The following is a 21,902-nucleotide window of genomic DNA, read 5'->3' on the forward strand; positions in this document are numbered from 1 at the left end:
GCGGTCTGTCTGTTCTCAGATCTCAACCTCGGTGTTGGGAGATCCACTGCTCTCTTTAAACCTGTCAGACAGGGTCATTTGCATCTGCCAAGGTTTCTGCTGCTTTTTGTTTAGCTGTGTGCTGTCCCCAGAGGTGGAGTCTACAGAGACAGGCAGGCCTCCTTGAGCTGATGTGGGCTCCACCCAGTTCGAACTTCCTGGAGGTTTTGTTTACCTACTTAAGCCTCAGCAATGGCGGGCGCCCCTCCCCCAGCCTCGCTGCTGCCGTGCACTTAGATCGCAGACTGCTGTGCTAGGAATGAGGGAGGCTCTGTGGGTGTGGGACCCTCCTGGCCAGGGATGGGATATAATCTCCTAATGTGCTGTTTGCTAAGACCCTTGGTAAAGCGCAGTATTAGGGTCGGAGTTACCCAATTTTCCCGGTGTTGTGTGTCTCAGTTCCCCTGGCTAGGAAAAGGGATTCCCTTCCCCCTTGCACTTCCCAGGTGAGGCGATGCCTCACCCTGCTTCAGCTCTCTCTGGTCGGGCTATACCAGCTGACTAGCACTGATTGTCCGGCACTCCCCAGTGAGATGAACCCGGTACCTCAGTTGAAAATGCAGAAATCACCCATCTTCTTTGTTGCTTGCGCTGGGAGCTGAAGACTGGAGCTGTTCCTATTCGGCCATCTTGCTCCGGTCCCTTCTCTAATTTTTCTTGACTACAAGCATTCAAAATAATGCTTTCAGTTTCTTTTCCTTCTTTTCCCCTCCTATTTATCCTAATTTGGAGTCACTGAAAACTAAGCTGTGCATTCATAAAGCCCTGTGAACAGATGCTAGACAACTTAAACTTCAGAAGAAAATAACAACAACCTATTTACATACATAAGCCACTTACTACCTATCTGTTGATGTTTGTACTTCAGAGTAATGTGGCCTGTATGCATTTTCCAGGATTGTTCCTTTGTTCTTGTTTTTCTCCCTTCCTCCCCCTATTTTCTCTTTATAGGATACGAGACTTCACAACCTGCTAAAAATGAGCCTTCCTAAATAACTCAGGACCTACCCATCTAGGAATAAACCATCCTAGCCATGAGAGATCAGACAAAACCTCAGTCCGGAGACTCATTTTCTTCTAAAATGCTTTCTTCAAATGATTTTTTAAAAGAAAAGGTGGGAAAATGTGAAAGGAAAATAAATCTTGGGGCTCCCAAATCACTAAGCTAAAGAAAAAAGTTAAGTTGGTAACTGCTTAGGGCCAATCTGCCTCCCACTCTATTCAAAGTCACCCCTCTGCTTACTGGGATAAATGTATATCTGATTGCCTCCTTTGGAGAGGTTAATCAGAAACTCAAAAGTTTGTCTCATACCTACCTATGCAACCATTTGTTTCTTACCTACCTATGACCTGGAAGCCTCTTCCCTGCTTCCAGTCTTCCTGCTTTTGCTTTGAGTTGTCCTGCCTTTCCAGACAGAACCAGTGTTCATCTTGCGTGTGTTGATTGATGTCTCATGTGTCCCTAGAATGTATAAAACCCAACTGTGCTCTGACCACCTTGGGCACATGTCATCAGGACCTCCTGAGGCTGTGTCATGGGGTTGTGTTCTCAACCTTGGCAAAATAAACTTTGTAAATTAACTGAGACATGTCTCAGATTTTCAGGGTTCACAGGGCCAAGCTAACTTTGGAAGATATTTAGGCTATAGTTTAAATGATAATAAATCTTATCCTAAAACTCATTCACTTTTGTAAAGCTAATGGGAGGCCATCAGGCTGTGGGGATGAGGGGAGCCTGAGTCCTGCTAAGGTGCAGACATAAACCACTGCCAGCCATTATTCCAGAGGTTATAAGATATGCAGCTTCCCCAATTACTCCTGCAAATAACATCAATATTGTAGAACCTAACACTGGCCTTTTGAGATATCTTTTTGGGATTTTATTATTATTTTTTTTGCGTGTCTGACACCCACGGCTCCACCTGGACCAGCCAACCCAGCTCATGTGGTCCCACCCAGAGGCAATTCAGCCCACAGAAGGACAGCTTTGACTCCTTACTATTTCATCTTCACCCCAATCAATCAACAGCAAGCACCTATTACTTGGTCACCCCCTCCTTCCCCGCTTTGAAAAACCCCTGACCTAAGACCTTTGGAGATCATTTGAGTACAAACTCCATTTCCCATGTGGCATGACTAGCCTTGTGTCTATTAAACTTTCTCTGCTACAGTGTTGTGGTCTGTCTTTATGTAGCATGTAGGAAGAACTCCTCGGGCAGTTACAAAGTGGGGCTTGAGGCTCTCTGCAGAAATGTTGCAGTCCAGCCTAGTACTGTACCTCACTTGGTAATTTTTTTCTCAATCAGTCTGGTTAGGAGGTTATGAATTCAATTTTATGAATCTTTACAAGAACTAGCTCTTACCTTTATTGATTTTCTTTATCAATTTTTCAATTTTCATTGATATCTACTCTTACTTTTATTACATCCTTTGTTCTACTTGGAGTTTAATTTGCTATTCTTTTTCCAGTTTCCAAGGTGAAAGTTTAGACTTTGATTTTAAACCTTTATTCTCTTTCAATACAAATGTTTAAATCTAGCATTTGCCTTCAGATACTGCTTTAGCCCCATCCCACAAATTTTGATATATTATTGATATATATTATTTGATATATAATATAATGATAATATTTTTATTATCATTTATTTCAAAATATTTTAAAGTTCTCTTTGTGCTTTCTTCTTTGACCCATGGGTTATAAAGGAATGTGTTGCTTTATTTTCAGATAACCGCAGCTTTTCCGGATATCCTTCTGTTACTGATTATCAGTTTAATCCTCTTTTGGACACAGAGCATGTTCTGTACAATAATAGTTATTTGAAATATATTGAGATTTGGTTTATGGCCCAGCATATGATCTGTCTAGGTGGATGTTCCAAGTTAAATTGAAAATAATGTGTATTCTGCAGTTGCTGGGTGTAGTGTTTTAGGAATGTCAATTGGGTTAAGTTGCTTGCTCTAAATGTAGTTTATTGCCAATTTTTAAATTTGTTTAACCAATTAGTAAGAAAGGAGTGTTAAAATAAACTGTAATTGTGGATTGGTCTATAAATTTGAGCTGCCAGTTTTTGCTTCATGAATTTTACAAACTTGGTCATTAGATACAAACACAAGTAGGATTATTATGTCTCCTTAATTAATTGACAATTTTATCATGATTAAATGTCCCTGTTTATTCAGGCAATACTTTCTGATTTGAAATTTACTTTGTCTGATATTAATATAGCTAAATCAGCTGTGTTAGCATTTTTTTTAAACAGAGTCTTGCTCTGTCACCCAGGCTGGAGTGCAGTGGTGCAATTTTGGCTCACTGCAACCTCCATCTCCCGGGGTCAAGTGATTCTCTTACCTCAGCCTCCCAAGTAGTTGGAATTACAGGTGCATGCCACCACACCTGGCTAATTTTTGTATGTTTAGTACAGGTGGGATTTCAACATGTTGGTGAACAGGCTGGTCTTGAACTCCTGGTCTCAAGAGATCCACCTGCTTTGGCCTTTCAAAGTGCTGGGATTATAGGCCTGAGCCATCATGCCCAGCCTATTAGCATTTATTATTATGACATGCTTTTTTCCCACTTTACATCTAACCTGTGTCTTTATATTTAAAGCTTATTTCTTACATGTAGTTGCATTTTACTTTTGTAATCAATCTGAAAATCTTTGCTTTTAATTAGGTTTTTAGTCTGAGTACATGTTTTATAAAAATTGATGTGGTTGGATTCAAGGCTAAAGATTAGTTCCTTTAATATTTCTTATAATGTAGATTTGCTAGCAATAAGTTCTCCCAGTTTTTGTTTGTTCAAAAAAGATGTATTTTGCCTTTATTTTCAAAAGCTATTTTCCTGGGTACAAAAGTATAAGTTAACAGTATTTATTTACTTTCAGCTCTTTAAAAATATTACTTTGTTATATGCTAAGCTTACATTGTTTCTCATTTACAAGTCTGTGATTATCCTTTCCACTCTTCCTCCCCGCACTGTAGGTAATGTGCCTACTTTCTCCCTCTGGCTGTTTAATTTTTTTAAAAAAATCACTTATTGTTGCCAGGTGCAGTGGCTCATGCCTGTAATCACAACACTTTGGGAGGCTGAGGTGGGCAGGTCATCTGAGGTCAGGAGTTCAAGACCAGCCTGACCAACCTGGAGAAGCCCCATCTCTACTGAAAATACAAAAATTAGCTGGGGTGGTGGCGTATGCCTGTAATCCCAGCTACTCGGGAGGCTGAGGCAGGAGAATCACTTGAACCTGGGAGGCAGAGGTTGCGGTGAGCCGAGATCACGCCATAGCACTCCAGCCTGGGCAACAAGAGTAAAACCCCATCTCAAAAAAAAAAAAAAAAAAAAAAAAAAATCACTTGTTAGTAATTGGGCTTTTATTTGCCTTGAAGTGATTTTCTTTGTTTTTATTCTGCTTGGGGTTCATTGAAATTCTTGAATATGTCATTTTATACTTCTCATCAAATTTGGAACATTATGGAACATTATTTCTTCAAATATTTGTTTTTACCTCCTCTCTTCTAGGGTACCAATTATACATATTGATCTAGTTAATATAGTTCCATGAGTTACTAAGATTCCAATGTTTTATCTGTTTTTGCTTTATTTTGGCAGCTTCAATTGCTATGTTTTCACATTCACTGATTTTATCATCTGCATTTTCTATTCTACTGAACAGACATCTAATAAATTTTTAATTTCAGATATTTTAATTTCTGGAAGTTCTGTTATTTTTTCCTATGTTTTAAATTTGTTGATTGTATACTTGATTTATTTTGAATTCTTGAGCATATTTATAATATATATTTTAATGTCTTTGTTTGCTAATTCCATTATTATTATTATTAGTTTTGAAATGAAGTCTCTCTCTGTTACCAGGCTGGAGAGTGCAGGAGCATGATCTTGGCTCACTACAACCTCTGCCTCCTGGGTTCAAGCGATTCTCCTACCTCAGCCTCTTGGGTAGCTGGGACTACAGGAGAATGCCACCATGCCTGGCTAATTTTTGAAGTTTTAGTAGAGATGAGATTTCACCATGTTGGCCAGGCTGGTCTCAAACTCCTGACCTCAGGTGATCCACCTGCCTCGGCCTCCCAAAGTGCTGGGATTACAGGTGTGAGCTACTGTGCCCAGCCATATTCCATGATTTCTGTCACTTCTGGGTACACAGCTATTGACTGATTTTTTTCCTGATTATAGGTCACATTTTCCAGCTTCTTTATGTGTCTAGTAATTTCTGATTGAATGCCAGACATTATTAGTCCATATTGTGAAGTGTTTGGATTTTATTGCCTCCTTAGGGGACGAAATTTGAATTATTTGGAAATTAGCTTGATCCTTTATGAGCTTCTTTTAAGACTTATATGGTAGGTTGAGAGTATCATAGTTCTCTTTTATCTGCAGGGAATATGTTCCAAGACCCCCAGGGGGTGCCTGAAACCATGGACAGTACTAAATTTTATATACACTATATATTTTTGCCTGTGATAAAGTTCAAATTATAAATTAGGCGTGGAAAGAGATTAACACCTGATAATAAAATTGAACAATTATGACAATATACTTTAATAAAAGTTATGTGAATGTGGTCTCTCTCTCTCAAAATATCTTATTATACTATATTCGCCTTTCTTGTGATGATGTGAGATGATATAATGCCTATGTGATGAGATGAAGGAGATGAATGATTTGGCATTGTGAGGTAGCATCAGGCTACTACTGACCTTCTGATAATACATCAAACTTATGAATTGTTTATTTTTGGAATTTTGCTTAAATATTTTCAGACCATGCTCAGCCACAAGTAAATAAAATTGTTGAAAGTAAAACCACCAATAAGGGGGTACTGTATCCTTTAACCTAGAGTTAGGTTAGCCCTGCTATTAAAGTGTGGCTTTTCATGTGAGCGTTTATATTATTTTATTTATTTATTTATTTATTTTTGAGATAGAGTCTCACTCTGTTGCCCAACTGGAGTACAGTGGTGTGATCTCTGCTCACTGCCAACTTCCACCTCCGAGGTTCAAGTGATTCTCCTGCCTCAGCCTCCTGAGTAGCTGGGACTACAGGCATGTGCCACCTCGCCCAGCTAATTTTTTTTTCTTTTGTATTTTTAGTAGAGACGGGGTTTCACCTTGTTGGTCAGGCTGGTCTTGAACTCTTGACCTCAAATGATCTGCCCGCGTCAGCCTCCAAAAGTGCTGGGATTACAGGCATGAGTCACCATGCCAAGTTCATGTAAGCATTATTAATGCCTGAGGTCTTCACTGAATCTCTCCAGTCTACAGGTAGTAACTTGAATATCTCCAAGGTCTGTGTGAGTTTTGGGATTATTTAACTGTTAATACCTTGGCAGTTATTGTTTGTCCGGTCTGTGGAGTTTTCATTTATGCATGTCCAGATTAGCATTCCACAAAGACTGGAAAAGACCTCTCCACAGATTTCTGGCTCTTTCTCTACTTTGCTTCCTCTTCTCTAGTACTTTACTCTGAAAATTCTAGCTACTTCAGTCTTCAAGGTCATATTTCTGATTCCTTAGCTAAATAAGACTGCTGGACTGTGCTTGGTTTCCTTTTCTCATGTCACAGATTAAAAATGGTCTTTGGACAGGGTTCAACTCATTTTCCCCCCATTTCTCTAGTGTCATACTTCTGTTGTTGTTTTGTACATTTTGTCCAGTTTGAAGTCTAGCTACTTTTTCATGAACAAAAACTTAGACTACAGTATACAGATGTTCCTCTACTTATGATTTTTTCGTTTTATGATTTTTCTACTTTATGGTGGGTGTATTGGGGTATTAAATGCGTGTTCAACTTATGATATTTTCAGTTTATGATAGGTTTATTGGGACATATCATGATCCTACCAATATGTGATGGCACCTCTGGAGGCTCAGCTATAAAATTTCTCTCTTTGTACTCTTTCTCTTTATTTCTCAATTTAAGAAATTTAAGAGTGAAATTATATCAAGCACTCTCAGACCACAGTGAAATAAAACCTGAAATCAACTCTAAAAGAAACCTTCAAAACCATGCAAATACATGGAAATTAAATTTAAAAAAACAAAAAAACCAAAGTATACGGGCAACAAGTAGTACAATGAGTGGAATGGTACCTCACATCTCAATACTAACATTGAATGTAAACGGCCAAAATGCTCCACTTAAACGATGAAGAATTACAGAATGGATAAGAATTCACCAACCAACTATCTGCTGCCTTCAGGAGACTCACCTAACACGTAAGGACTCACATAAACTTAAGGTAAAGGGGTGGAAAAAGACATTTCATGCAAAAGGACACCAAAAGCAGGCAGGATTCTTATATCAGATAAAACAAACTTTAACGCAACAGCAGTTAAAAAGACATGATAGTACCCTGGTAAGTGTACAACTCACAGAGGTAGGATTGTGTGTGATCAAAATTTTATTTTATTTACTTGTTTAGTGATTAGGGAATTCTGGGGACTGATTTCATATAAACTTAACTTTCAAGGATCTGGTTTTACAGATTGGATGCTCATATTCTGTAACTAGTAAGTTTCCTTGTAAACAAATCTACCTGAGAAGCTAAATTATAACCAAAGATAGTTTGCTCATTAGCAGGAATCTAACCATAGATGGAGCACTTCATTTTTGGCAGTTTACACATTAGATTGATCATTTAATTAAGAAATCATGAAGGACATAACTTGACCTAGGTAACACAGCTAAGCAAGTAGAAAATTTGAGATTTTAACCAAAGTTTGTCTAATGTCCCAAGGTGGTACTCTTGACTAGGCAAATTGCTTTTCACAGTAGGGGATCTAATGAATACTCCCTTGCCCAGTGTCTAGCATGTAACATCCTTTTTTTTTTTTTTTTTTTTAAACTAAAAACAATAGCATTTTCTTAATCCTGTACATTCTATTTAAAGTTGACCCTTGAACAACTTGGGCTTGAACTGTGTGGGCCTACTTATATGTGGATTTTTTTCAACCAAACCAATCACCATGTATACCCAGGGATGACTACTGTGGACTCAAGGTCTCTAAATGAGGAAGAGTTAATAGGTACTGAATAAATGTACACTGAATGAATGGATATATTGACTCACATTAGCTATTTTGAGGAGGCAATTTGATGAATTGTCTCATAAAAGAACACATTTGTATGTATGTACTAAATTATGATATTATACTAAATATAATATAATTGAGTCCTGGACCCCCAGACTCTGCCAATGAGATCTATATGAGAACCTTTGCACTCAAAGAGCTGTGGAAGGCAGTGTTGTTTATTTCATTATTATTATTTTTTTCCTCAACCCATTTAAGGTGGAGTTTATCTTACTATTAACGTTGCTACTCTGAGAGCTGTATAGCCTCCATTTCCTCTTGTTTGGAATCCTAAGTACAAAAAAATACAGAAGTATTTAATTCATTCATTCCAATGAATATTACTGAGGCACTGACGTGTACAATGCCTTATTTTCCTTTTTCTTTCTTTCTTTTTTTTTTTTTTTTTGAGAGAAAAAAGCCTACAATGCCTTATTTTTCAAATAGAACTCCTAACTCCCCTCTACCCCAAGCTTGCTTTTCTTTGTGTCCTTCCTGTATCATCAGATTGCAACCTCTTTTTTAGTAGCTTTAAGTCAGAAAATCCACAGTCATCCTTGACTTCACTCTTTCACACATACCCCACAGACAATCAATCACCAAATCTTATTGCCTCTGTCCTTAAAATATATCTGGAATCTGACCTGTTGTCACCACTTCCACTTGTACCAACCTGGTCTGAACCATGCTCACCTCTCACTGAATGAATTACTACAATTGCCTCCTGACTGTTCTCTACCTGATCTATCTTCTAAGACCTTAACTCTTTAAATCCCTCTTCCCCTTGCTTCCTCTAACTTAGCCACAGTGGCTTCCCTGCTTTTCGTTAAACACTCCACCACAGTCCTGTCTTTGCACATGTTGTTTTCTTGCTGGGCAAACTCTTCCCCTAGAAGTGGGCATGGCTACCTCTGTCTCTATATTCAGGTCTCTGCTAAATGAGGCCTTTCCTGAAAACCCCATCTAAGATAGTCCTGCCCCACCCCATATCATTTTCTATTTCTTTCCCTTGTTTTCTTCTTTATCATATCAATAATCAACTTTGAGTGCTTATATGTTTATTACTTTATTTATTGTCTTTCCCACCTTATTAGAGTGTATGCTCCACAAGGGCAGAAATTAGTTTTGTTACCTATTGACTCTGCAATGCTTAGAAGAGAGCCTGTCACTTAATATTTACATATTTGTTGAATAAATGACTATGCATGGTATAAAACTGCATGCTAGAGATACGATAATGGACAAGTAATGGGCAACATAGACACGGTTCCTGATCTCATGACATTTACAGTTCCTACAGGGGAAATAGATATTAAGCAATTAATTACATGACATTTAATGATTATGGTTATAAACATGAAGGAGACATCATTGAGCACTCCGGCTGAAGATCTTGGTGTGTAGGAAGACAGACTATCAAATGTTTAATAACTTAGGATCAAGAGCCAGAATCCCTCAAATCGTATAATTTTTGAAATAAAAATACAGAGAATCAGTGTCATGCAAATGAGCATCTATAGTTAGAGGTAGTTTAAATAGGATTATAAAGATTTAGAGGGAGCTGACAAAGCAAGACAGGGAACAAGATTAAAAGTAGCCTACTAAATAGATAATCCAATGCAGCTATGTTCCTTTTATCAGTCAAGGTTACTACAGGTACCAGGAAAAGAAATCCAGTGATAGGTAGACAGGGTCAAGGTAATCGTGCTTTGGAGGGGAAAACACAACAGAACACAACTCAACACAACACAATACTCTTACCCTTTTAAACTTGGATAAATCAGAAAAATATTGTAGTATGTAAGTTTTATATATGCACATGAAATTCCCACTTACTTTCAATTTCAGCAAAAAGATAATCTTCCTAAAGCCTTCCAGTTCAGTTCCTTTCCTCCCCTAATTTTTGGGCTCCTTGTATGTAATCACTCAGCCCTTTATCACACTGTTTTGTAATCATCTCTCTCTCTCTTTTTTTTTTTTGTTTGCCTATATCCTGCCTCCGTGGAGTCTCTGAGGAAGGAACTTTTGTTTGTGCCTCGCAGAAGAGTGCCCAGCACACCGTAGATACTCAAGAATTATATGTGAAATGAAAGTACAAACATTTGAGCAAATTTAACGCCTTTATGAAGGATTATTATTTTGCATTATTAAACACTCTACACACATGAAAACAGATTTTCATTAAAAATGAAAATACTGAATGAAAATTGAAAATAAATTGAAATTACTTCACCTGGTTATATTTTGCTAGAATTACATAATAAATTACTTAGAAACAAGGTATAAAATAGCTTTGTGTGTCTTTTTTTTTTTTTTTTTTTTGAAACAGAGTCTCACTCTTTCACCCAGGCTGGCAGTGGTGCAATCTCGGCTTACTGCAATTCCACCTCCTGGGTTTAAGCCATTCTCCTGCCTCAGCCTCCCAAATAGCTGGGATTATGGGCATGCACCATCATGCCTGGTTCATTTTTGTATTTTAGTAGAGATGGGGTTTCACCATAGTGACTAGGCTGGTCTTGAACTCCTGACCTCAAGTGATCCACCCACCTCTGCCTCCCAAAGTGATTACAAGCGTGAGCGAATGCACCTGGCACAACTTAGTTACTTAACAGCCACAGATACCTGCTTACGAAAACTCCCATTGCAGCATATTGGGTACAGTTAAGCCCTCAGCAATATGCTGCAAAGCTCCAGTTTAGGTGCTCCACACTTTAGAAGGAAGGAAAAGGGAGAGAAAGCACAATTATGAAGTGTCCTCTTTATATACTGACAGTGTGTGAAATGCTAAATCCATTTAAGTCTCATAAAAACCTATTGAGGTAGGTGTTATTATTTTCATTTTACAAATAAGGAAATTGAACCTTAAAAAAGCTAAGTAATTTTTTCAAGACCACACAACTAATACACATGATCCCAGGAATCTGTAATATTCAGTTCATTCTTAAGTATGGTTTTTTTTGGGGGGGGTGGGGAAGAGAGAAGAAGGAAGTATGAGAGCTAGTAAAGAAGGCAATGATTTGCTTTATTTTTGAGATAAAGAAAATCAGTTATTTGGAATATGGAGAGAGAGAGATTCATTGTGGAAGAGCTGTTTTATAATAACAAGTTCTATAAGTTTCATGATATTGACCGAGATTTAAGTTGGCTGGAGGAAGAAAGGTTCACTAGAATCATTGCCCTGTTTTATTTAATTCATTAAAATCATTTAAGAAAGTTTCAAGCAACAGGCAAACCATGAAGAAAATAAACATTCATGGCTACCTATGGGAGTGAATTCTGGATCTTGTCATTTTGATTTCTTTGTAGATATGTTCATTATAATTACATCATCTGTGTATGAGGTAAGTAGGACTGCAAGAAGATTGCTCTAATTAACCCTGGTATATTTTCTAACCAGAAAATATATCTTCCACTTCTAAAAAGAAACCATGTAAATTTCTGACAATGCAATTATTGTAAAATGAAGTTTAACTTTGATATTTGTCTTTTTAAAATTATGATAGCCTTTTCTCAAGTATTTACAATGCTTTAGGAACAGTAATAATGCTTCATATTACTATGTCTCATTTTAATCCTCACAACAAACCTACTAGATATTATTATGCTCATTCCATGAAAACTGCAACTGAGGCCCAGCAGTTCATTATCATGCTCCAAATCGCAGAGCTAGTGAACAGCAGAGCTGAGATTCAAACTCAGTTCTGGGACTATAAAACTCATATATTTAAGGCCAGGGAGATATTGCAGAAAACTCCCCCAAAGTGGATTAACAACAGTTGGCATTAGAGAGGCTGAAGTAAAGTGAACACCGAATGTAAGAGCAAAAAGGTCTTCCACATTCAACAACAGGCAGTCATTTTCTGAAGACCTTCACTCCCCAAGAAGCAGCATCAAGTTGAAAATATGAAGGAGATCCACAGAGGTCTGGTCTGAGTACTTTCGTGAATGCTAGATCCAAATTGGGTGATTAAAATCATTTCTTAGATGTGAGAGACAATTATATATATTATATATATATGTGTGTGTGTGTGTGTGTATATATTTTGTTTGTTTGTTTGTTTGTTTGAGACGGAGTCTCAATGCCTTGCCCAGGCTGGAGTGCTGTAGTAGCACTATCTCGGCTCACCGCAACCTCTGCCTCCTGGGTTCAAGCTATTCTCCTGCCTCAGCCTCCCGAGTAGCTGGGATTACAGGCATGTGCCACCTAGTTTTTGTATTTTTAGTAGAGATGGGGTTTCACCATGTTGGCCAGGCTGGTCTCAAACTCCTGACCTTACGTGATCCACCCGCCTCCACCTCCCAAAGTGCTGGGATTACAGGCATGAGCCACCGCACTGGGCCTCAAGGGACAAGAATATTATAAAAAATAATAGTGGGCATTATCAAATTTTTCATTTGTATGCAGGTAAAGTGCTAAGAGTTTATAGGTGCGTTAAATGCAAAGATGAGGAAATTGAATAACAGTTGGTGAAAAATGTTTTTCTATACGAGAATTATTTGCTATTGCTGTTAGAGGCAATTTGCTGAAATAGGCGACTTGACTAATTTTCCATGTTTTTACCTTCCAGATGCCAAAAGTACTGTGGTGCTTTGAAGTCAGACAGGCCTAGACATAGAGGTATCAGATAAAAAACAGAATACCCACTTACATTTGAATTTCAGATTTAAAAAAAAAACCAATTTTTAAAATGAGTTTGTCTCATGCAATATTTGATATATACTTATACTGTACTTTTAGTTGCCAAATCTAGTAACCCTGTCTGGGTGTGAATCACAGCTAACTCTGATACGGTAGTAGCCATTGTGACACTGGGTAAATGACCTCATCTCCCAGCCTTCATTTTCTTCTTCAAAAGATGAAGTAGATACCTTTTCTACTTCACAGGATTGTTTTAGGATTTGAAAAAAGTTAAGTTCGTTCTCTTGATAATTTCTTTGTGTGTCTGTTGATTACTTCATGGGTTTCCAAATATTTACCATTAATTTCATAGAGATAGATTTAAGACACTCCCATGGTATTCAAGGCAAGGGGCTTATTCTTTTTCTTTTTGTTTTTTTTTTTTTGTTGTTGTTGTTGTTTTTGAGAAAAAGTCTCACTCTGTTGCCCAGGCTGGAATGCAGTGGCATGATCTCGGCTCACTGCAACCTCCGCCTCCTGGGTTCAAGTGATTCTCCTGCCTCAGTCTCCTGAGTAGTTGGGATTACAGGCACCGCACCACCACGCCCGGCTAGTTTTTGTATTTTTAGCAGAAACGGGGTTTCATCGTGTTGGTCAGGCTGGTCTCAAACTCCTGACCTTGTGATTTGCCCGCCTCAGCCTCCCAAAGTCCTGGGATACAGGCATGAGCCACCACGCCCCACCAAAGGGCTTATTTTCTTAAGCAGATTATGTCGTTTAGAGAGGAGCATAATATAAAAGGACAGACACAATAAAATTTTAGCATAAAGCTAAATTGTGGCACAAGAGGCCATGTGTGTTAATTTAGGAACTTTTATAACAGAGATGGATTTATCAAAAACATGTATACTAGCTGCTTAAAGGTTATGTGTTTAAGTACAAGATTGCAAAAAATTAGATAGAAATGATGTATTTGGTAAATTTTGATTTACCAAATTTACAACTAATTTCATAGAGATAGGTTTAAGATACTGCCAAGTGACTTGAAAGGAAGCAATAAAATACAAACGCTAGTGATTTATTTGACTTTATAGAGTCAAACAGAGGTAAACATAAATTTTCTGAAAGTTATATTAACAATATGAATTTAGAGTCGTAAAAATGTTAATACACTTTAATCCAGTCATCTACTTTCTAAGTAAACATGAATTAGTCACAGAGGCACATAATGAAGAATAAGAATATTCATTTTGAGGCTGGGCTCAATGGCTCACACCTGTAATCCTAGCACTTTGGGAGGCCCAGGTGGACGGATCACTTGAGGCCAGGAGTTTGAGACCAGTCTGGCCAACCTGGAGAAACCCCATCTCTACTAAAAATACAAAAATTTCTGGGCTTGGTAGCCCACGTCTGTAACCTTAGCTACTTGGGAGGCTGAGGCAGGATAATTGCTTGCACCTGGGAGGTGGAGGCTGCAGACAGCCGAGATGGCATCACTGCACTCCAGCCTGGGTGAAAGAGTGAGACTCCATCTCAAAAAAAAAAAAAAAAAAAAAAAAGAATATTCATTTTGAAATGTTTTAGACCAGAGGAAAAAATATCCAATAATAGGAAAATGAATCAATAAATTATGGTATAATGAAATACAATAGAAGATTATATAATCTTAAAAAGAATGCATTAGATACTTAGCAATATAAAATTATCATAATATAATATTACATAAAATTAGAATAATATTAATTTAAAAAATATAATGGTAGGTGTAAGAAAAATGTTAATATTGGTTATCCCAAAATAGTAAGACTATGTTTCCATTTTCTTTTCTTTCTTTCTGTAATATCTTTTTATGAAGCATGTTTTATATTAGAAACAGGAATTTATTTTTACAATTCTGGAACTCAGAAGTCAATCTTCCTAAGGTACACAGTACTCCTCTAATTTTCTCTGCTAGGCATCTTGAGGTGCCTCCTCTTTTGAGAGTCTCCTACCCCCACTGGAGCTGAAACCATTCAACTGAGGCAATAAGTGTTACTCAGTTGTTCATTGTTCAGCAGGAAAATCATTGTAAATAGTGGAGAATGCATGATGTATTTTTGGAGCTAATAGATGGAAATAAAGGTAGTTTTGCTAAATGGAGACAGTATTTATTTCATGTCATTCTGATTTTCAGCCATAAGCAAAAGTTTTGTGAGTATGTAGCCTGTCATATATTGCATAAAACAGTTCTTAGGGAAATTTACTTTTAGGTTATTAGAGTAACATTGAGACACCAACTGAAATATTGTGATGATTTTTGTGCATCAAAAGTATGAATTATACTTTCAGGCAAGCTCAGCTTTATCCTATTTTATTTCTTGACCAGATATGTGTCAAATATGCAATTCCCCCATAAAATACACCATTAAAAGATCAATGAATAATGAAGCTCATCCTATTAATATTTTAAATAACTTTTAATATCGTGGCACTATATTTGAAAATGTAATTATACTTTGTAGAAAACCTAGACACTATTTTCCAGATTATAACCCTGGGTGAAGTTGGAGGTATAATTTTAATAAAATTCATCAGGCAATATTACCTTTGGTTTACTTCCAAATTTGTTGAGAGGTATAGACTTGAGAACCCCTCTTTTATTCCTAATTCTCATACATATTAATAGGCTCAGACTCAAGCAAAGGATAATGATGTTGCTGTTATTTTCATCCATGTGTAAATCCGCAAATCCAATGCTGAGTCATGAAAATCCTACTTTGACAATGCGACAGAACTGTTTATTACCCTGGGAATGATTTTGAAAACTAGCCATTTGTGTATCTTTAAGGAAAGGGAAAAATCAGCATGTTTATTGTTTTTTAAAAATTGGGGCCTGGATTTTGACGATGTCAAGATTTACAGTATATCCCTGTTTGTTTTGAATACACCAGTGACTTCCGCTTCTAGAAGACAAAGTTATGTTACTTAAACAACCAAAGGTAAGAACCCAGTGATAATGATAGTTATATTTTTCACAAATGCTTATACTTCTGTTTTGACTCATTGAAGTATCAGCTTTTGCTTTGCTTCTCATGTGATGTGCTCTAGATACAGATGATGGTTGTATTTTTGTTAACTTCTCTGTCTTTTGAACAGGTAAGTGAATACTCCACCTGGCAATATGATTCTGCTAATCTGAATATCACAACATAGTAAACGCTACCTGCTTTTCACAAATTTTAGTTTAATTTTTAGAAGTCAAAAACAATACTTTTGGCAGGTATGTTTTTCCTTAATGGAAGTGTCACATACTGATTTTTCTTTCTAAAATATTTGGAGATAGGACACTATCAAACTCATGTAAATCTTAAAGAATTCACTCCTATAAAAGAGCTCCCACTCACTGGGAACTGAAGTATCAGATACTTTATCATCATTATTATAACAACCTGAAAATCCCCTTTCAGAGATGAATAAGTGGTCTGAAGAGATGAATAAGTGGTCTGAAAAGATTAAGTGCCTCATCCAAGGACACAGTACTAGTCTATGAAGGAGGTGGAATTTAAATCACCTTGCCTTCTTTTAAATAACTCTATATGATAAGCATGTATGTTTTAATCAGAAAAAACCATTATTGGCTGGGCCTTGTAGCTCACACCTGTAATGCCAGCACTCTGGGAGGCTGGAGTAGGTGGATCCTTGAGCCCAAGAGTTCGAGACCAGTCTGAGCAACATGGCAAAACCCTGTCTCTACAAAAAATGCAAAAATTAGCCCAGGTGTGATGGCATGTGTCTGTAGTCCCAGCTACTCAGGAGGCTGAGGTGGGAGGATCACTTGAGCCCAGGAAGTCGAGGTTGCAATGAGCCGAGATCACACCACTGCACTCCAGCCTCAGTGAAAGAGAGAAACGTGTGGCAAAACCCCATCTCTGCAAAAAATGCAAAAATTAGCTTAGGTGTGGTGGCGCGCATTTGTAGTCCCAGCTACTCAGGAGGCTGAGGTGGGAGGATCACTTGAGCCCAGGACGTCGAGTTTGCAGTGAGCCGAGATCACACCACTGCACACCAGTCTGGGTGAAAGAGAGAGACGCTATATCAGAAAAAAAAAAAAAAAAAAGAGGAAAAGAAAAAGAAAAAATTGTTATCAATTATCAATTACTGTCATGTTTTTCTTTAATTAAAAATGAGTACTGCATTCATCATGTAATAAGATTACATGTTTTAAAATATCAGTGATTTCATTCTATATTGGAAAGTCAAACACTCTTAAACCAAGATTTTAAAATGTTTCTATCAATAAAGATACATCTTATAATGGGATTTTTACATTTTGACTTATTGTTTATATATAGTTTAATCAATTTGTTCAATTACACTCATTTTTTCACTTGGCTAACACCCATAAACACCAATCACTCATTTCATGGTCATTTTCCTGCTCAGCAAATAAAAGAGGGTGGAGAGTGAAGTATCAGGGTGTCAATGAAATTAAAAGGCCTATTATTTACCTGCTGTACCTTAGTCCCATAGAGAATACACCCTCTTTTCTCCACTCTGGGAATATTTGTAAACATTGTGAACAAAAATAATCTCAGTAAAGCAAAAAACTATACAGGCCACAGTCAAAGTTAGAAATTAATGAGAAAAGTATAAATTACAGAACCTAGGCCTTAGATAAATTTTGTTTTAAAAAAGGAAAAGAAACCTCTTTAATTGAAGATATCAACAAAACAGCCATTGAAGATCACTCTCTTTTACATGGAGGTAATTTTTTAAGTTATAAAGTTAATGTATTGAAAACTAAAAGTTTGGGTAACATAAATTATTTTCTAGAAAAACAAATGTCAAATTTAAGTTAAGAATCAAGAATTAAGTTGACTAAAAATCGCGAGCAAAATTGAAAAAAGTGTCCAAGAACTACCTCCACAAAAGCTACTGCACCCTAAATATTTTTTACTTATTAATTTATTCAACAAATATTTATTTAGTTCCTACTCTAATGCTAGGCACTTTCCTAGGCAGAAGCTTTCCTTTGTTTTCTACTATATCTCCATCAATAGATCAAAGGAGTAAATCCATAGGATGCTACAGCCATTTACCTCAGGTAATAGTATGTGACATTTGGGCTGCCATATTTTATAAATTTTGGGTATGGCATTAAGCAGACTTTCCACAGCTAGTCCTTTCTTACATCTCCTTAAAGTAGAAATATAATATACTTTCCTATGAGCAGACAACCATTGTGCCAAGATTTTTTTTTTTTTTTTTTGAGTTGGAGTCTTTCTCTGTTGCCTAGGCTGAAGTGCAGTGGTACGATCTTGGCTCACTGCAACCCCTGCCTCTTGAGCTCAAGTGATCCTCCCGCCTCAGCTTCCTGAGTATCTGGGATTACAAGCATGAGCCACTGCACTCAGCGAATTTTTGTATTTTTTGTGGAGATGGGGTTTTGCCATGTTGCCCAGGCTGGTATCGAACTCCTGAGCTCAAGGAATCCTCCATGTCTGCCTCCCAAAGTGCTGGGATTACAGGTGTGAGCCACTGTGCCAGGCCTGTGCCAAGATTTTGAACAATGCTAATATAGCTACTTGATAGTCTGGGACAAGTGCTTACCGTTACAGGTAATGGTTCTCAAATGTTACCTTTCCAATGTACAAATCAACTTGAGCTTTAACAATTTTTAGTTGATAAAAAGGTCATTGATTAAATTCAATGAAATATTCTTGATAAAATAGGAAATTTGTTACAAAGAAACTTCCTTGACAAAATAAGAAAAAATTATCTGAAATTAATGGGCAAAATAGGAGAAATTCTAGAGACTGAACCAAGAAGACAAGGAGTGCCTGAGAGAATATCTATTATTTAATATTGTTCTATAAATTCTACCCAACACAATAAAACAAGAAAAAAGAATAAGATATATATTTTGAAGAGAGAAAATTATCATTACCCATGGATAATATGATTGCTTATCCAGAAAACCCAAATGGATCAATTTAAAAACTATATTAAAACTGATAAGATAGGAAGATGATAGGCTACAAAATAAATATATAAGTAATTTTCCTCTAGACCAGTAATAATTATTAATAGTTAGACAGTATAATAAAACAGATTTTATTTAGAAATAAAAAATTTAAATACATAGAGTACATTTAATAAGAAATGTACCTAGCTTAATTAATAAAAATTACAAAGACATACAAGGTAAATTTTAAGTAAATTAGTAAATGAGAAGACATCCCTTGTCATGTGATAAAAAAATTTAATATGTTAGCAATTGATTCTCCCAAAATTAATCCAAAAATTAACAAAATCTCTTTAAAGTACATTGTGAGAGTTTTTTTTAGGGGACTTGATAAAATTATTCTAAAGGAAACTGGCAATAATAAATGTATACACTGTACTGTCATAGGAATCATTAAATAGGATAAAAATCACTTAGGGCTGGCCGCAGTGGCTCACACCTGTAATCCCAGCACTTTGGGAGGCTGAGGTGGGTGGATCACCTGAGGTCGGGAGTTTGAGACCAGCCTGACCAATATGGAGAAACCCCATCTCTACTAAAAATACAAAATTAGCCAGGTGTGGTGACACATGCCTGTAATCCCAGCTGCTTGGAAGGCTAAGGCAGGAGAATTGCTTGAACCCAGGAGGCAGAGGTTGCGGTGAGCCAAGATCATGCCACTGCACTCCAGCCTGGGCAACAAGAGTGAAACTCTGTCTCAAGAAAAAAAAAAAAAAAAATCACTTAAATGCAGTCATTAAAGTGATAAGTGTAGATGTATACTTTTTTTATTAGACTTGCAGCTAGTGTTTTGTGCAATAACATACAATAATTTCAAAAATTTTGTTGCTTTTTATGAACCTGTATAAGGCACTGTATAATGTTCTGGAGACATTAAATGAACTGTAATAAAAACTAGAGCTCACTGTGACCTGTCCTCAAGTCTGGGGGAGAGACACTGACATAAATGGATCATGATAAAATAATGGATCAGTGCACTGATGATAAGCTCTCTGTATTATGTGAGTGTTGAGGAGAAACCATGAGCACTCAGACATCCTAATTCCAGCAGTATTAGTCTGCTAGGGCTGCCATATCAGAATACCGCAGGCTGGTGGTCAACAAAAATTTATTTCTCACGCTTCTGGAGGCTGAAGTCCAAGATCAAGGTGCCAGCAGTTCTGGTTTCTTCTGAGGCCTCTCTCGTTAGCTTCCAGATGGTCATCTTTTCGCTCTGTCCTCCCATAGTCATTCCTTTGTGCATATCATCCCTCCTGTCTCTTTGCATGTCCACATTTCCTCTTCTTATAAGTACACCAGTCAGATTGGATCGGGTCCACCCTAATGGTCTCACTTTGACTTAGTCATCTCTTTAAAGGCCCTGTCTCCAAAAACCGTCACATTCTGGGGTTAGAGCTTCCATATATGGATTTTGGGGGGACACAATTCAGCCTGTAACACCAGCCATTAGAAATATTTACTCTTTTCTTCATTCTTTACCTTTTACACATACTGTTCCCTCTGCCCAGAAAGCTGATTTCCTCTAATGTCTGGCAAACTCCTGTTCATCCTTCAAGATCCAATTACATAGCCCCTGCTTTGGGGAGCTCTGTGATTCTGCCACCTCTGACAGAGTTGGCCTATGCACACATGATATTGTCATATCGGATTTTTATCACTTACAGGTTTCTCTTACTAATTTCTCTAGGGCTGGAAGCCTGTCTTAATCAACATTCTATTTTCTTTTCTTTCTCACTTCCATACCTCAGCAACCTACACGATGCTGCTGTCATACGGGGCGCTCAACAAATGTTGAGAAGAAAAAATATTAATGAAATACAGATTGGATTACATGTTATCTGTAAATTGTTTGTAAGTGAAAATATCAAAACTTTAAATGTACCCTTTTCAGGGATAAGGTATAAACTTGGGAAAGAAGTAGGAACAAAAGGTTATACAAAATGCTGAATGCTCACAGTGACTGACAAAATCTCCGTGGAATTACAGTCAATGGAACCTCCCTTGCTGGGTTCTAAGTATCTGCCTTTTTATATGATTACTTACCTTTATTGTTATTATTGATAAATTTGCATTTACCTTCTTTCAGGGGATATAAAGAGAAATGAAGTAAGTTTCTTGACCTTAAAAAGCTTACGGAATACTGGGAAAGTGAGACATCCACCTGTACCCATAATAGATATATGTGTAAGAAAGTAAATTCTTAGGGAGAAAGGAGTGATTTAAGATATAGGAAATGCATGCAATGGATGGTGCCATCACAACTGATTTCACGGACTTTTTAAAAAGACTTTCCAAAACACCTGTCATCAGCATGAATTTCTAGAGAAATTTCATTGTGACACAGATATTGGGTTGAGGAACCCTAAGATAAAAGGCAGGGACTACTTCAGTTCATCAATATTTAATAATTTTTATAATCAAATATTCAGAATTCTGAATACTATCTGATTAAATGAAGGTAGAGAAGTGGGAAGGATAACACACTAAGGTCTCCAACAATTGTGCAAAGTCTTTGTTTTTACTCTTGATTGTATAACATATTGGTTTTAAAGTAAACTTTCTTTGATAATGAAGGATCTTGTGATGCCCCAGGATCATAATTAATATATATGATTTTATAGTTCTAATAACTTTAACAAATATTCATTGACAAATATTCCCAGTTCTAGACACTGGGATTATAACAGGGCACAAAAACAGAATTCTCACTCTTATTATGCTTACGTGTTCTGGTGTTTAAAACACTCTTACATCACTTTGTGTTCTTATAAAATATTTTGCTTAAAGAAAGGAGTATTGGAAAATATCTTGGGTTACTTGTTGGTTTTAGTTAATTGACTTTTGATTAATTGAGCTTTTTATTGTATAGTAGATACTACTTTAACATTTTCTGTGAATTGTGAAGATGATGATAATGATTATGATGACAATGATCTCTTTGGTAAAATTGTTTCTTCCTGAGCAAGTATTGGATTTTCTTTATACATTGATAACAGTTTGACTAACCAAGTGTGGCAAGTCCCTGTGTTTGCCGGGGAAACATAGCAACAGTGTTTTGTCAGCTCTGTTTTACTTTTTCATGAGAATTACAGCTGGCTTATGAGCCTATAAGGATAATTATTATTTTCTTCGATGGTTGCTTTGACAATAT

At 36.9% G+C, this 21,902-nt stretch overlaps 1 protein-coding gene across 1 annotated transcript in view; it reads left to right on the forward strand.

The window, feature by feature from the left end:
• The first annotated feature begins 15,581 nt into the window (after positions 1-15,581).
• CNGA1 (cyclic nucleotide gated channel subunit alpha 1) overlaps positions 15,582-21,902 on the forward strand; it is a 54,155-nt gene continuing 47,834 nt past the window's right edge. The window contains exon 1 of the mRNA XM_010370802.2: positions 15,582-15,725. The gene's annotated coding sequence lies outside the window, so the exon portion shown is untranslated. The remainder of the gene's footprint in view (positions 15,726-21,902) is intronic.

This window comes from Rhinopithecus roxellana, chromosome 2 (assembly GCF_007565055.1).
Source record: "Rhinopithecus roxellana isolate Shanxi Qingling chromosome 2, ASM756505v1, whole genome shotgun sequence".
Classification (NCBI taxonomy): domain Eukaryota; kingdom Metazoa; phylum Chordata; class Mammalia; order Primates; family Cercopithecidae; genus Rhinopithecus; species Rhinopithecus roxellana.